The 8,045-nt window shown below is 36.3% G+C and overlaps 1 protein-coding gene across 1 annotated transcript in view; it reads right to left on the minus strand.

Moving 5' to 3' along the window:
• The window catches only part of IL1RAPL2 (interleukin 1 receptor accessory protein like 2), a 1,186,660-nt gene that overhangs the window by 243,408 nt on the left and 935,207 nt on the right, over positions 1–8,045 (minus strand). The window lies entirely within an intron of this gene.

An 8,045-nucleotide genomic window follows, 5' to 3' on the forward strand; every position in this document is an offset into this window, starting at 1 on the left:
CCAGAGATCAGGGCAGAGAGGGGAGTAGAGACTGAGTGCAGAGGGAAGATAGCTGTGTCTTAGCAGCCACTGATTCCAAGCAGGAGGCTGAGTCATGGAACCTGGCTGTGACCTTCACCCCACAACCCAGAGCATGCCCTCCACCCACCCCATATCCTCTCAGAGCTAGCACCATGGAGTTCCAGGGAAATTTGCACAACTGGTACTGAAACATACACTACAGCCAGTACCAGAGACAGGTGCAGTGGTATTGAAGCAGGACAGCTGAGACCTGAGGGTACAGCACTATGAGAAGGGAAGCAGCCACACACACCCAGGCCTCTCACAATTAACACTTGCCCCACACAGTTAGACTGAGTCTGGGAAGGAAGCAGTAGAACATTGCATCTGACTGTTGGGGCAGTAATGAGGCTTCAGGGCCTCTTCAGAGTCACAGACCCCAATTACCCTTTGCACCCCTTCACCGGGGCAGAACACTGAGACTGAACCCACCTGATAGCAGAGAAAGTATACAGTCTACCAGAGAGAAAGGAGCATTTTCAGTCTCAAAGCAGAGACCCAAGAGGCTTGGACACCACCTACTGGAAATCGAAAGAAAACTCCCTTCTTATCAATGTGCTAAAGAGAGATTACTACATAATAAGTTTTCGTTTTGAAAAGAAAAAAAAAAAAAAAAAAGCAGAGTACACTCCCATTAATACCCAGGTGGAAAAATAGTCCATCAAATGCCATGAACAACCAAGGGGACAAGACAGCTCAAAAAAAAAAAGTGAAATATCTCCAGAAAATAAGCTTAAAGACATAGAAATATGTAATTTAAATGACAGAGAATTCAGGATTGCATTTTTCAATGACATGCAAGAAAATTCTGATCAACAATTGCAAGAAATTAAAAACAAAATAAGTCAAGAAAATGAATATTTACAAAGAGACTGAAACCCTAAAAAAGAACGAAATAGAACTTCTGGAGATGAAGAACACATTAAAAGAGATGAAGAATGAAATAGCAAGCTTAGGAAATAGAGCTGACCAGGTGGAGGAAATAATTAGTGATATCAAACACAGAAATCTGGAAATGATACAGAGGGAAGAAGAGAGAGACTTGAGAAAAAAAAGGAAAAGAAAAAACTCTGCAAGAATTATCTGACACCATCAGTAAAAGCAACATACGAAGAAAGAGTATACTAGAAGAAGAGACAGCGAAGAGGCCAGAGAGCACATTCGAACAAATAGTTGACAAGAATTTCCCAAATCTATGGAAAGAACTGAATCTTTGAATCCAAGAAGCAAACAGAATACTCAATTATCTCAACCCAAAGAGGCCTTCTCCGAGACACACTATATTAAAATTGTCAAAAATTAATGACAAAGAAAATTATCAAGACAGCCAGGGTGGGGGTGGGGGAAGACAGTAACTTCTAAAGAGAAACCCATTATATTATCATCAAACCACACACAAACCTTACAAGGAAGGAAGGAGTGGAATCAAATATTCAAATTATTGAAAGAAATTAACAGCCAAGAATAATATATATAGCAAAGTTCTCCTTTAAATATGAAGGAGAATAAAGACATTTCCAGACATACAAAAGCTGAGAGAATTCTCCACCATAAGACCTACATTACAGGAAATACTAAAGGGGGTCATTATACCTGAAACAAAAGGAGAAAAAATGCATGAATAAGATGACTAAATGGCAGACAGAAGAAGGAAAGTGAAACTATAATTAAGAACAGGATATTATAAGCTTAAATATTGCATAATGGCTAAAGATTTAAACACACACACATACACACACACACACACACACACACACACACACACACACACTTTAAAAAGAGAAAAGACTCCTCTGGAACCTTTGAGATGTTACGGAACCAAAGCTGAGAGACCATGCCAAAAATGAGACATACTCAAGCTGAGAAAGCACTCCAGTCCTCAACACATGGCTTCCATTTTGTCCTGAATATCAACATCTTAGGCAGCCAGATGTGGGGAAGAGCATGGAGGAGCATGCATGGGAGGGTTTAGAATCTACATAAAAAAAATTAGATTTTCTAGTTTACGGAGAAAAAAAATGGCTTAGATGTTAGAGACTCTGTTCATCACTCTGGTGACCAAATCAAAGTTGTGACGGAAACAAGGAGCAGCAGCAAAGAAAAATTGTCTGGGATATAGATGAACAAGCCATACAAATAGGGAGAAATCTAAGAAATCGCCCTGCGATGGCAGAAGGTAGGATGGGGTGAGGACACAGGACTGCCCAGTTTGAGCAGCTGAGTGAGACGGAGGCTGTGGCAGTGGCAGAAGCCTTTCAAAGGGGCTGCACCCGCGAGCGGATTTTGTGGTGACGGACCTGCTCACTCTGAGCAACAGTGCCGATTCGGCTGCATGCAGGGGCCACCAGGGACTTACAGGGAGATATCAGAGTGCGGGCTTAGGCGAGACTCACTCAGTACAGAAGTGCCGGTGGTATCCATTGTTCCCTGATGAGCCCTTCCCCATACCAGTGAGCCAGACACAGTGCTGCCATAGCTCTGATGTCGTCAAACTGGATAACAGAGGTCGCTCTGCCCAGAAGATTCCCTGAAACCCCACCTCTCCCAACTCGCATCCCCACTCAAGCCACATCCAGATATATCCTCAGCAAGTCAGTGCTCCTTGCTGAGCAGTCTCTAGACTCACACTGGAGGCAGGTGGCCTCAGTTTCTAGTGTGGCCTTTTGAGGCAACTATAAGCACAGCATCTGTGGATTGCTTGCTGAATCTTAACATGTAGTCCCAGAGGTGTAGAGGCTTGGGCTAAGTTTGGCCTACAGCTGAACCCCTCTCAGGACTGTGCCACTGGACACCTACTTCACGGATCCACACTAATAAGACCTGGAGACTCAGGAGCTTTGCTTAGTACACAGAAAGGCAGCCAAAATGGGAAGACAAGGAAGCAGAAGCCATATAAGAGAACAGGGCAGATATTCAGATATTATGGAGTCAAGTAATCTAACAGATGCAGAGTTCAAAACACTGGTTATAAAGGTGCTGAGTGAACTTTTGGGAAGTGTACAGAACTTCAACAAAGAGATAAAAAAGCACAAAAATGGAAATGAAAATTATAAAAGGGAACCAGTCTGAAGAACACATTATCTGAGATGAGAAGTATATTAAATGGAATAAACAAAGGAATAAACAGTGAATAAAGAAAAAGATCAAATGCCCTATCTACAGGATGGAAAAGCCAAGAACACACAATCAGAATGGCAAGAGATAAGATGCCAAGAATATAAAAATAATTTAATGAGCATACAAGACACTATTAAGGGTCCAAATATCCATCTGATCGGCATAACTGAAGAAAATAAAGATGCTAAACAGCTGTTTGAAGAAATAACGATGGAAAACTTCCCTAACCTGGTGAAGGAAATAGATATAAAACCTCAGGAAGCTCAGAGAATTCCAAAAATCAGGGATTCAAATAGGCCCACACCAAGACATATCATAATTAAAATGCCAAAGGTTAAATACAAAGAAAGAATATTACAAGCAGCAAGAGAAAAACAGAAAATTCCTTATAAGGAAATACCCATAAGACTGGCAGCTGATTTCTCAAAATAAACTATGCAGGATGGAAGGACTCGGCAAAAAAATATTTGACAGGATGAAGACCCAGGATCTACAACCAAGGATACTTTATCCAGCAAAGCTATCATTTAGAGTTGAAGAACAGATAAAGAGCTTCCCAGACAAAAATAAGCTAAAAGAATTTATCGCCACCAAGACAGTATTACAGGAAATGATGGAGGGACTTTTTTAAGAAGAAAAAATACAAAAGACTCACTTCAGATTAAAAGACACACACAGACTAAAAGGAAGGGGATGGAAAAAGATATTGCTTTGATGGATTTAGAAGGTATTTAAGTCAGACAGAGAAAGATAAACACCATATGATTTCAATTATATGCAGAATCTAAGGAATAAAAAGAACAAACTAATCAAAAACAGACTCACAAATATAGTAGACAATTTGGTGACACACAGAGGGGAAGGGGCTTGGGGGACTGAGAGAATGGGGTGAAGGGTTAAAGAAGTACAAATTAGTAGCTGATGGATGGTCATTGGGATGGAGAGCACAGCATAGGGAATACAATTAGCATGAATACGTTGGCTAGGTGGAGGGTCAGAGGAGGGAGGGAGCAGTTGGGGGGATAGTTTTATGAACTATAAATATATCTAACCAATGTACTGTATACTTGAAACTAATTAACATAAATAAATTTTAAAAAGGTTTTCTAGTTTATTGCTTATAACTTTATAACACTTTTTAGAAAGAATCTGTATCCTGCTGTAGTCATTGTTTAATTTTTTAATTCTAAATTTTAGTAATTCAGGCTTCTTTATCATTTCTTTTTTACTATTACTTTTCTCAACATTTTAGTTAGACGAAATTGAAACCTATAGAAATGTATAATGATCACTTCTCTATATCTTTACCATTTTCATTATATTCATTCTTTCTCTTTCTCTCTTATATATGCACATATGCAGCTGTTGTTTGCTTTTTAAGTTTGTTTTCAGTTGATTTTTGTCTACATAAATTTTGAAGTTTTAATGTATTCTAATCTGTTACTCTTTTCTTTATGAATTCTGTTTTTCAGTTCATATGGCAAAGTCTCTCTTCACCAGAAGATTACATATATGTTTACCAGTATCCAATATTTCTTCTGATATATTCACATTTTAAATCAATATAGAATTAATCTTGGCTTGTGCCATTGGGTAGGAATTTTTTTTTCCAAATGGTAAGCTAACTTTTCTTACTATTCAAATAATTATTACAAATCAATAAGTGAGCAGACCAACAATATGCTAGAAAAAAAATAGATAAAAGGTAGGACCAGACAATTTGCATAAAGAGAAATAAAAATGATGTATTGTAAACATGAAAAATATCAATCTCACTTATTATAAAAGAAATACATATTAAACAACTTTAAGATAACACTTTTCACCTATGAGATTGGAAAGGATCAGAAAGTTCACAATACTCTGTACTGGGAACAATCAAGGGAATCAGGCAGTTTCAGCATTGTTGATGTGAGTTTAAATTGGTACACTCTTAGTGAACTAAGTCAGACAGAGAAAGCAAATACTGTATGATCACACTTATATGGGGAATATTTTGAAAAACCCACAAAACTCATAAAAACAGAATAGATTGGTGTTTACCAGAGGCGAGGTATGGGGAAAATGCGTGAAGGTGGTCAAAAAAACTTCCAGTTATAAGCACTGGGGATGTGATGTACAGCATGGTGACTATAGTTAACAACATTCTATTGTATATTTGAAAGTTGCCAAGATAGTAGATCTTAAAATTTCTCATTACGAGAAAAAAAATCATAGCTATGTGAGGTGATGAATGTTATCTAAACTTGTGATAATCATGTATGTGTGTGTGTGTGTGTGTGTATGCATTATGTTGTACACCTTAAACTTATGCAACATTATATGTAAATAATATCTCAATAAAACTGGGAAAAAAGAAGAAGACAAGTACTACTGCAACCAAGAAATAAATGTATAGCATAAATTGGGATAATTTGAGACAACGAAAACAGAAAAGGAGTGGGGTAAAGATCCAAATTCTTTAAGGGGAATGGAGATAATGTGCACACAGAAGAAAAAAAAAGACTACTGTGTGTGTGTATAAATATAGATATATATTATTCCTTACTAAACTTAATGGTAACCACACCCAAGTAATCCAGAACTGAGACACATAGCATGAAACAAGAGGGAATGGAGGGGAAATAAATAAATAAATAAAACACCACCAAATTAAAAAAAAAAAAAAGACAGAAACACGAGGACAAAGAAAAAATGGAGACGCTGAGTTCCAAAAGATAAAATGTCAATAAGAAAACCTCATATTTCAATAACCACCCTAAATGTAAATGGACTGAACTCACTAATAAAAAGGCACAGAGTATTAGATTGGATCAAAATACAAAACTCAATTATATGCTACCTTCAGGAGACACATTTCAGTTCCAAAGAGAAATATAGACTCAAAATGAAAGTGTGGAAATTGATAGTCCGAGGAATTGGCATCCAGAGAAAAATGGGTATAGATATACTTATATCTGATGAAACAGACTTCAAGATAAAAAAGGTACTGAGAGACAATGATGGATGCTTGATAATGGTAAAGAGAACCATACATCAAGAAGACATAACACTTAATATCTATACTCCCAATTAGGGTGCAAAAAATATATAAAGCAAGTACTAAAAGGACTAAAGGGAAAAACTGACAAACACACAATTATAGTAGGAGAACTAAATACCCCACTGTCAGAGATTAATAGATCATCCAAAAAGAAAAGCAATAAGAAAATAACATTCTTAAATGATACATTAGGCCAAGTAGACATAATCAACATTTACAGAGCTCATCATCACAAAATAGCAGCTTATAAATTCTTCTCTACTACACATAAACATTCTTGAGGATAGACTATATGTTGGGACACAAAACTAGCTTCAACACATTTAAGATTGAAATCATACCAAATATATTCTCTAACCATAATGCTTTGAAACTAGAGATTAACTGTAAAAAGAAAGCAGGAAGAACCACAAACACATGGGGATTAAACAACATGCTATGAAAGAATGACTGGGTCAGAGAAGAAATAAAGAGAGAGATCAAGTGATACATAGAAATGAATGAGAATGAAAGTACAACATATCGAAACTTTTGGGCACACAGCAAAAGTGGTAATAATAGGAAAGTTCATATCATTACAGGCCTATCTCAACAAACAATAATGAGCCCAAATAAACACCAAAGATTACATCTTAAAAAATTAGAAAAAGAAGATGAAATGAAGCCCAAAGTTAGCAGAAAGAAGGAAATAATCAAAATTATATTAGAATTAAATGAAATCGAGAACAAAAAGGCAATAAATAAAAATAAAGCAACAAAGATCTGGTTCTTTGAGAAGATTAACAAAATTGACAATCCCCTGGCCAAAGTCATTAATGAAAAAAGAATAAGGACACAAATAAACAAAATTAGTAATGAAAGAGAAGTTACAACAGATACCACTAAAATACAAAGAATCATACAAGAATACTATGAAAAATTATATGACACTAAATTTAATAACCTAGAAGATATGGACAAGTTCTTAGAAATATACAGCCTTCCTAGACTGAATCACAAAGAAGTGGAAAATCTAAATAGACCAAGCAGCAGTATGGAAATGGAAACAACCATGAAAAACCTACCAAAAAGTAAAAGGCCAGGACCAGATGGCTTCACCAGTCAATTCTATCAAACATTCAAAGAGGATTTAATACCAATTCTCAAACTCTCCTAAAAAATTGAAGAAGAGGCAACACTTCCTAACTCATTTTATAAGGCTAATATTACACTGAGACCAAAACCTGGTAAAGATAACAGGAAAAAAAGAAAACTACAGGCCAATATCTCTCAGGAACACGGATTTAAAATCCTAAATAAGATACTAGTGAACCGAATACAACGACACATTAAAAAATTATATACCATGTCAAGAAGTTTTCATCCCAAGGGCACAGGGAAGGTTTAACATATGCAAATCGATTAGTGTGATACACCACATACACAAAATAAAAAAAACAAAAATCATATGATTAATATCAATAGACACAGAAAAAGATTTTTAGAAAATATGGCATCCATTTATGATTAAAACACTTAATAAAAAGGGAATAGAAGGAAAGTACCTCAAAATAATAAAGGCCATATATGACAAACCCTCAGCTAATATTATATTTAACAGTGAAAAACTGAAAACCTTTCCTCTAAGATCAGAAATAAGACAAGGTTGTCCACTATCACCACTGTTATTCAATATAACACTGGTCGTCTTAGCAAGTGCAATCAGGCGAAAGAAAGAAATAAAAGGCAGCCAAATAGGAAATGAAGTCAAACTCACTATTTGCAGATGACATGATTCTCTACATAGAAAACCCTAAAGACTGCACCAACATGCTACTAGAAATAA

This window comes from Pteropus vampyrus, unplaced genomic scaffold (assembly GCF_000151845.1).
Source record: "Pteropus vampyrus isolate Shadow unplaced genomic scaffold, Pvam_2.0 Scaffold419, whole genome shotgun sequence".
NCBI classification, from domain to species: Eukaryota; Metazoa; Chordata; class Mammalia; order Chiroptera; family Pteropodidae; genus Pteropus; species Pteropus vampyrus.